Below are 10,242 nucleotides of genomic sequence, written 5' to 3'. Positions count from 1 at the left end.
GTTAACGATTAACGATCTCAAACGACCGCTATTGCGAAAGAACTGAAAACGTTCACTCATTTCCATGGAACGATAATCGTTACTTATGATCGTAATCGCTATTTATTCGCTATTGCGTTCGTATCTATTGTGAACGTCCGAACGATGTCTTATTCAATGCAAACGATTTGCGAAAGTTTTGCGAACGAGCAGCGATAAAAATAGGTCCAGGTCTTATAAAGCGATCAACGATTTCTCGTTCGGTCGTTAATCGTTACTGCATTTCAACCGAACGATTATCGTTTAGATTCGAACGATTTAACTATAATCTGAACGATAATCGTCCGGTGGAATAGGGCCCTTAGCTAGATCCTTTCCTGGGGAGGATATCTGGCTAGTCCTGTACTTTGAGACTCTTAAATGAGGGTCCACTGACTCTTTTTGCATATTTGTATTTCCCAGGGGGCAATGCACCTAGGTGTTTTCTGTGTTGAGCGCTTTTACTAGCAGTCTACAGTGTCTTCTTTATGCTGGTTTTACCATGGTGGTCTACTAGGCATTGCTTCTGCTTAACTATAATCATACTCCACACTGATGAAGGGCAACACCCTGAAACAGCTGTCTGTGGATGAATACCTGGCTTTGGTATTTCCCTTGTCATATCCTTAGAATAGGAATAGGATATTGACTGAAGGGGCCACTTAATATAGTGGTTTTGGTGGTCTCCTTACTGGAGTCACCCCTTCGTTAGGTTCTTCCCTGGGGTGTATGTGACTAGTCCTGTGTTTCAAGACTCTTTTTGAAAAGTGTCTACATCGGCTCCCCCACGATGGTATTGTGGGAAGCTGATCTGTTACACTTACCAGGCTGGGCCTCAGTAAAGCTGTAATGCACAATTGATGTAAAAAAAAATTAGAGCTCATAAAAAAATTCAAGCAATATGGCCTTTTTAACACAAGGAGGTGAAACAAAAGTGCAAAAACTAAAATTGGTTAAAGGGGTTAAAGACACATCCGTGCCTGTTTGAAATCTCAATCTTTCCTTTATAACCTGTTCTCTGTTTATAGTCTGTTTTGGTGCAACCAATTTCCTTCAGAAGTTACATGCTTAGTGAAATGAAGTCCTCCTGTAAGCACTCTAAAGCCACATTCACCTTATACCACGGAAATGTGAACGTGCCCTATGTGTCACATGGTCTGTCAGTATATTCACACCTAGGCCCCCGTACCTAGGACCTAGCAGACAGCTTAAACTACTAAGTTTGAAAGTAAAGGAAAATAAAACACAACACAATAGAGAAAAGTATTTCATTTAAAAAAGAACACCCCCACACGCCTCGTTGACCATTTTATTAAATAAAGAAAGCAGGTCATCAACAAAGTCCAACAAATCCGACTTAATCCACAGGATATCGATATTTAAAAAGCAAAAGGAAATGCAAAGAACTGGAATTTTTTCTTAAGCGCAGTTTATCCCCCCCCCCTATTCTCTAGTAACTTGTTTACTAAGCTAGATAGTATAATGAATGGAATGACTGAATGCCCCAAATTGTGGGTAGGTGACTTTAATGAGATACCTGATAACTATAGGGACAGATTACGGTTGACAGATCGAGGTACCCATCCTAAGATTACCCCCCTGTCCAAACTTTGCTGTGAACTACGGTGGAAAGATATTTGAAGAATAGTGAATGGAAGAATAGTGAATGGAGACAAGAGAGTATTCATGCATAAATAAAACTCATAAAACAATGTAAAGAATAGATCTAGCACTGGGGGATGACCAGATTGTAGACTATGTAAAGAAGGCAAGGTTTGGACATAGTAACATAGTAACATAGTAAATATGGTTGAAAGAAGACAAGAGTCCATCAGGTTCAACCTAGGAAAATCCTACTGTGTTGATCCAGGAAGGCGAAAAACCCCCACGGGGCAGAAGACAAACGCCCCACCACAGGGAGAAACTCCCCCCCCCCTCCCCCGACTGCAATGGCAACCAGAACAATCCCCGGATCAACGTATCACCAGAAATCTAATGCCCATAACTTGTAATATTATATTTTTCAAGAAAATCATCCAGGCCTCCCTTGAACTTATTTAATGAATCAGCCATGACAACATCATGTGGCAGAGAGTTCCACAGTCTTACCGCTCGTACAGTAAAGAACCCGCGTCGATGCTGATGATGAAATCTTCTTTCCTCTAGACGTAGAGGATGCCCCCTTGTCATTGTTACAGACCTAGGAGTAAAAAGACCACTACAAAAATCTCTGTACTGTCCATTCATATATTTGTACATTGTGATCAGATCGCCCCTAAGACGTCTTTTTTCTAGCGTAAATAACCCCAAGCGTGATAACCTGTCCTGGTACTGTAACCCATCCATTCCCTTAATGACCTTTGTTGCCCTCCTCTGCACCCGCTCTAGTTCAGCTGTGTCCTTCTTATATACCGGTGCCCAAAACTGTACACAGTATTCCATGTGTGGTCTGACCAGTGATTTATAAAGAGGCAAAACTATGTTCTCATCTTTAGCATCTATACCTCTTTTGATGCACCCCATTATTTTATTAGCCTTGGCAGCTGCTGCCTGGCACTGATCACTAAAGTTGAGTTTACTGTCCACCAATACCCCCAGGTCCTTTTCGGAAGTAGTTTTACCCAGTGTTTTATTATTTAGCACATAACTGTACTTATTATTTCTATGGCCCAAATGCATAACCTTACATTTATCCACAATAAACTTCATTTGCCATTTCTCCGCCCAAGCCTCTAGCTTCTCCAAATCCCTCTGTAATATGATATTATCCTCCTCTGTACTGATTACTTTACCCAGTTTAGTATCATCTGCAAAAATGGAGATTCTACTCTGTAGCCCCTCTACAAGATCATTAATAAAAATATTAAAAAGAAGTGGACCCAACACTGACCCCTGTGGTACCCCACTAGTAACTAAAACCCAATCTGAATATGTTCCATCAATGACCACCCTCTGTTTTCTATCACACAACCAGTTACTTACCCATTTGCATACGTTTTCCCCGAGTCCCAGTATCCTCATTTTGTAGACCAACCTTTCATGCGGCACAGTATCAAATGCCTTTGAAAAGTCCAGATACACAACATCCACAGCCTCCCCCAGGTCCAGTCTATAACTTACCTCTTCATAGAAGCCGATCAGATTAGTCTGACAGGACCGATCCCTCATAAATCCATGCTGGTGCTGCGTCATAAGATTATTTTCATTAAGATACTCCAGTATAGCATCTCTTACAATCCCCTCAAATACTTTACCTACTATAGATGTTAGACTTACAGGCCTGTAGTTTCCAGGATCACTCCTTGACCCCTTCTTGAATATTGGTACCACATTAGCTATGCGCCAGTCCTGTGGAAGAATCCCTGTCGTAATAGAATCTTTAAATAATAGGAATAACGGTCTGTCCAACACAGTATTTAATTCTTGCAAAACTCTAGGATGGATACCTTCTGGGCCCGGTGACTTATGGATTTTAATGTTTTTAAGGCGTTTCCCCACTTCTTGTTGTGTTAGGCAGGTGAGATTTATGGGAGGATTAACATTATCCCTAGTCATGTCGTCTGTTATGGGATTCTCCTCTGTGAATACAGTAGAGAAGAATGTATTTAGTAGATTGGCCTTTTCCTCTTCCCCCTCCACCATTACACCCAGATTATTTTTGAGGGGACCAACATTTTCGGTTTTAAGTCTTTTGTTATTTATATAGGTGAAGAACATTTTGGGATTTGTTTTACTTTCTGTGGCTATCCTTCTTTCTGTTGCTATTTTTGCTTCTTTTATTTGCGTTTTACACATTCTATTCTTCTGTCTATAGTTGCTCAATGCTTCCCCACTACCTTCTTGTTTTAGTAGTCTGAATGCTTGTTTCTTATCATTTATTGCACCCCTTACAACTGTAGTTAACCACATTGGATTTCTCTTATTTCTACTACGTTTATTCCCATATGGTATGTGTCGTTCACACGATTTACCCAGGATGCTCTTAAATATGTCCCATTTCTCTTGTGTACTTTTATTTCTGAAGGCATTGTCCCAGTCTATGTTCCCAAGGTCCTCTCTTAGTTTTTGGACACCATATTCCCCTAATGTTGGAGTTGTATAATGGGGGTTTTACACGGAACGATTTATCGTTCGAATTTGCAAGATAACGATAGAATTCGAACGATAATTGTATGTGTAAACGCAGCGAACGATCAAGCGATAAGCGAGAAATCATTCATTTTGATCTTTCAACATGTTCTCAAATCATCGTTGATCGTTCGCCAAAACTTCGCAGATCGTTCAGTGTAAACATTCTTTCAACGATTTCACCTATGTGTGAGATAGGCTTAACCGTTTGCAAAACGATCGCATAACGATTTTTCCGTACAATGTATCGTTCCGTCTAAACGCTGATCGTTATAAAAAAAAGTCCATTGTTCATTCAAAATCGTTAATCGTGCGATCGTGCGAATTATCGCTCCGTGTAAAACCACCATAAGAGAGAGTGGGAAACTATCAATAATAGAACAATTATGGTGGTTTTACACGAAGCGATAATTCGCCCGATCGCACGATTAAAGATTTTGAATGAACGATGTGTTTTTTATAACGATCAGCGTTTAGACGGAACAATACATCGTACAGAAAAATCATTATGCGATTGTTTTGTGATCGCTTAAGCCTATCTCACATATGGGTGAAATCGTTGAAAGAATGTTTACACGGAACGATTTGCGAATTTTTTGCGAACGATCAACGACGATTTGAGAACATGTTGAAAGATCAAAATGAACGATTTCTCGCTCGTCGCTTGATCGTTCGCTGCGTTTACACGTACGATTATCGTTCGAATTTGATCGTTATCGTGCAAATTTGAACGATAAATCTTTCCGTGTAAAACCACCATTAGGATTAATCCCGTCTGGCTGAAGATAATAGGAAATTACTGGCAGAGGCTGGTACTAGAGTTTTTGTAGTTTAATAAGAGATCTGCGGATGAGAATGTAGTATGGGAAGCATTTAAAGCGACGCTGAGGGGAACCCTCTTTCAACAGATAGAATACAAAAAAAAAAGAGAAAAGGGAAAGAGAAAATATCTTGTATAAGGCAGCAGCATCGAGTGAGCAAAGATATAAAGTGGACCCTAGCCAAGAGAACTGGGATAACTGGGGGGGGGGGGGAGGGACAGGGAAGATTTGGCTAGACTTATTAACAACAAAAAAGGGGGGGGGAAATAGTATTTTTAGAAAGTCAGGGTAAGACTAACATCTACAAAGCTGATATTGGAAATGTTCGTCCAGTATTATGAGGAAATATATACATAAGAAAGATCATAGAGGGAAGAGGAGATAGAGGAGTATTTGGGGAAAATTCCCCTACCCAGACTAGATGGGGAGAAATGAGCAGGCATAGAGGCCCCATTTACAATAGAATAACTTAAGAAAGCATTGGGGGACATGGGAGACGGCAAGGCTCCTGGCTCCAATGGCCTGCCTTGCGAAATATACAAGGCAGGAGGAGATAAAATTTTGTTAGAATTACTGGAAGTTACCAAGACAGTTAAGAGAATGGGATCATTACCTGAATCGATGAAAGAGGCAATTATAATTATGCTTCCCAAGGAAGGGAGGGAGTCTAGGGGCCCGGAGTCTTACCGACCCATCTCCCTCATTAATGTAGATGCAAAAATAATAACTAAAATTTTGGCAAATCGTTTAATTAAAGTGATCGGGAAGCTAATCCACAAGGACCAGTCAGGGTTTATTCCGGGAAGGGGGGTATATCATAGTATTAGGAAGGCATACCATAATATTCAAGCAGGGAAAAAGGAGCCATCTGGTAGAGCAATTCTTACATTAGATGCTATAAAAGCTTTCGATAGAGTAGAATGGGGGTACTTATGGAAGATCTTGAGTAAAATGGGTCTAAGTGAAGGCTTTATTAGTTGGATTAAGCTTTTTTATTCAGAGCCACGAACAAGAATATTAATAAATGGACAACTATCAGAACCGTTTACCCTGACTAGAGAAACAAGATAAGGCTGCCCCCTCTCTCCCCTCCCGTTCGCCATTGCGATAGAACCACTGGCTAAGATGATTAGGAGATCAGAAGAAATTAGGGGATTCAGATGCTTGACAGGGATAGAGAAAATATCTTTATTCGCAGATGATGTGATGCTGTTCCTGTCAAGTGTCCAGACAACGGTTAGCATGATGATGAAGGTTATAAGAGAGTTCAGGTCCTACTCAGGATTTGCCATCAACTGGAGTAAATCCTCGATGCTGCTGCTTGATTATAAGTATATGGGAGACTATGGCCAACTTGTAGTAAAGCCATCAGAAAAATCAATTAAGTACCTGGGTATAGAGTTGGCAATTGAGAACCCAATAGATATTTAAAAGAGAACTTATTCCCTTTACTTAAAAGGCTTCAGAGTAAGTGTCGAATTTGGGAGAGGCTTCCCCTCAGTGTGATTGTTCTCCCTCAAGTGTTGTACGTGTTATCAAATAGCCTTACGTGGATAGGGAAAGAAACATTCAGGGCCCTTAGAAGCGTATGTAATAACATCATCTGGAAAAACAGAATAGTGAAGTATTGACAAAGAATTGGGAATAAAGGGGTTTAAACGTTCCAAATTTTTAACTTTATTTTCTGGCTGCCCAACTCTCATTCATAGTGAGCTGGAGGGAGTTTGAGGAGCGATCCACACATCTCTCACCGGCTGGGGTCAGCGCCGTAATGACGCTGATCCCGGCTCACCACTTAATTGCTTCTGGCTGCAGCAGCCGAAAGCAATCCAGTGCCCATCTCATTGATCTATGCTGTATAACTATCCAGCATAGATCTCAAGGAGAGATCAGTGTGCATATACTAGAAGTCCCCCAGGGGGGCTTCTAGTATATGTGTTAAAAAAAAAAAAAAAAAAAGTGTTATCAATAAAAAAAAAAAACTCCTCTAATAAAATTTTGAATCACCACCCTTTTCCCATGTTATAAAATAAAAATAAATAAAAAAACATGTTTGTTATTGCCGCATGCATAATCGCCCGAATTATTAATTTATCACATTAATTGTTTCTGGGTTTGCAGTGTACTTTATGAAAAAATTCAGCCTGTCATTGCAAAGTACAATTAGTGGCGCAAAAAATAAGGGCTCATGTGGAGTTCTAGATGAAAAAATGCAACTGCTATGGCCTTTTAAGCACAAGGAGGGGAAAACGGAAGTGCAAAAATCGAAATTGGCTCTGTCCTCAAGGGGCTAAGCTTTGAACTGTACCTTGTTAAAGATGGGATTGGAACAAGAACTGGTAAGGTGGTATGGACCTGCATAATAAATGTGGGACAAATCACCGGAGTGTATGGTGTGAAATAAATATCCATATGCACAGCCTATAGATATTTTAGTGGAGCTGAAGACTTCAATTTAAGTCTATGGGAGATAAACTCAGCAGTTTCCCAAAAAACGCCAAACCCTCAGCCTGCTGTGTTTTTCCAAAACTTCCACAGACCTGCAAAAAACGCCCACTGAAGTTTTTGAAAAAAAAACAAACAATGCCCTGGTGTGTTTTTTAGGAAAAAGAGGCAGTGTGAAGGCAGCCTGAGTCTGTTAGTGATTTGAGACTAGGAAGGAGGTTCACCTTCCAACAGGGCAATGACCTTAAGTGGTTAAGGGAGATGTGTCAATATATTGGAATGGCCTAGTTAAGGCACAGACTTTAATCCACTTGAGAATCTGTGGTCAGACATGAAGATTGCTGTTCCCATGCGGAAACCATCAAGTTTGAAGGAGATCTTGTACCTTGGTGTTGCACAGCTGTAGTACTCAAGGGGTTATTGTTGATTGTGACTTGTGCACCAATGAGAGCTCTTTCTTCTTCTCTACCTATCTCTTTTCTCCTTTCCTCTCTTACACTCTCTTCTCACCAACTCATAGCAGGCACTTCATACCCTGTAGGAGGTAGTCACATGGGGAGAGCAAGTGTTAGTGAGTATTAGTCATGTTGTTGAGCAGAGCGGACACAAGCTAGCCCAGTCCCTACAGCAGCCAAGCTGGGCCCTGCCTTATGCCAGGTCCTCTGTGAGAGGACAAGTCCAATGTAGTCTAGTCTACAGACACACATGGGAAGCACGGACACTCGTTTCCTGAAAGCAGCTCTTCTACACACTATGCAGTGTTAGACACTCTCAGAGCGGACAAGTCAAGGATCATCCCAGCCCACGCTGTGAACAGGTCTAAAGGTGCAGGATGGTATCCTATAACAGAGGCACTGATCTGGATAGAGCAAAGTTGCTAGAAGCCTATGTACTCTATCTCACAGAGCGGGTGTAACCAGAAAATTCTGACCACTCTGCTCAACCCAGGTAACAGGGTCTGGGGCTTGTGTCACCCTCTAGGACGGGTCACTCGACACTGGTGGACAATAGGTGGTGCAAAGACTAAAGAGTCAAAACACGGGCACAAGTATTCTATCTACTCTCAAGTATTCTACTTCTAAAGTTGCGGCAGGGCACAGTACTACATTGTGTTGGGACTCTCTTGACATCCTACCCTCTACTTCTCTGAACTTTCTCTACTTCTCCACATTCAACCAAACCAGCACAGCTATTCTACCTCTCAAGCTCTCAGTACAAGTCTTATCAATCAAGCCGGAAGTCAATTGTATACTACTGTATCAAGTATTCCTGCAGTAAAGAAGAGTTTATTTATTGTAACAGGACTCAGTGATTCTTATCCAAGAACCTACACAGTAACAACACCTTCCTTGGGTCATCTCCCCTTTCTGTGGGTGGCTGTACCAATAGTCCAGGTGGGTCACAACTCCACTCCGGACCACCGTGACAAGCGCCCAAGGCATCCTCTCAGAACCTGGCTGGTCACCAACTACAGGGGAAAAGGTGTAGTCAGTCTCTCTAAAATAAAAGCAGGTGTGCCACCATACCTGTGCGCCCAACTGGCACTGGCGTCACTACAACCTAACATCTGGCTGAGCTATTCCCCGACCAACCACTACTGAAGTGGAGTCACACTTCACCATCTAGCAAGTGACTAGTCGAGCCTCACAGCAGTGCACCACAGCTGCAGACATCGCTAACGATCTCTGTGCAGCCCTTGCGGCATGGTAGTTGGCCCGTGTAATTGCTCAGTAAACGAGCGCCTTTCTAGCAGATCGGAGCTTGTTTAAACTTTATGATCAGGCCATGTAATGGGACCCTTATCCAAAGTGACTTGCAGCTGTAATTGCCACAAAAAGTGGCTCTATAATGTACTGACTATTAGTGACCATATTGAGAGGCGCACACAAATGCCTCAGAAATCGTCATCAGCTTGTGGCTTTTTTTTGGCATCTTTTGTGGTCCAGCAACTAGGTCATGTGATGGCAGAGGGGAAAAAATTCAGCACAAAAAAGATCATTCACACAAAGTCAACGGCAGAAAAAAAAAAAAAAATGCAAGTGCATGGAGAAAAACGCATTGGCAGTTTTTCTGGTGTTTTTTCGGAGGTCTGGAAAACGCCACACAAAAAGTATGTAAGGGAGCATCGTGAAGTAGATTTCAACTATAACATGCCTTACTACCTTGCCTTACATAATTTACTACTTTTAGCTGCTCTGCATGGGGCACATCAGATGATAGATTCCCCCCCCCCCCCAGCAGATGTGAAATAAAGCAAGTTTGCAATTCAAATTCATTTTTTTAAGTTATAATGGAAAACACAGCACTTCCTGTATTCTGACTTCCCCCCCCCCACAAGAGTCAAACCACAAGTCCATTGTTTCCCAGGTCACCTGCGCTCACAGAGAGAAGGCAGTCATGACACATTGAGCCGTGACACTCTGTACACTCTGTACAGACGTCATGGGGGAGATTTATCAAACATGGTGTAAAGTGAAACTGGCTCAGTCGCCCCTAGCAACCAATCAGATTCCACCTTTCATTCCTCACAGACTCTTTGGAAAATGATAGGTGGAATCTGATTCGTTGCTAGGGGCAACTGAGCCAGTTTCACTTTACACCATGTTTGATAAATCTCCCCCCATGTGTTTAGTCTGTTTTTTTCAACCAGCACAAGACTAAAAATCTGCCTTTAGGAGACTGGACGTGGATTTCAAGTAAGTATAGCTTTGTTTTATAGCATTATAACAACAAAAAAAGAAGAATATAAATTGCAAACTTGCTTTATTTTACATATACTGTATTGTTGATTTATATCTGGAAAGTTATTAAGACAGTTACACTTTAAGAC

The sequence above is a fragment of the Dendropsophus ebraccatus genome, chromosome 2 (genome assembly GCF_027789765.1).
Source record: "Dendropsophus ebraccatus isolate aDenEbr1 chromosome 2, aDenEbr1.pat, whole genome shotgun sequence".
Lineage (NCBI taxonomy): Eukaryota > Metazoa > Chordata > Amphibia > Anura > Hylidae > Dendropsophus > Dendropsophus ebraccatus.
The sequence above is the reverse complement of the archived record's forward strand: the minus strand, read 5'-3'. Positions refer to the sequence as shown.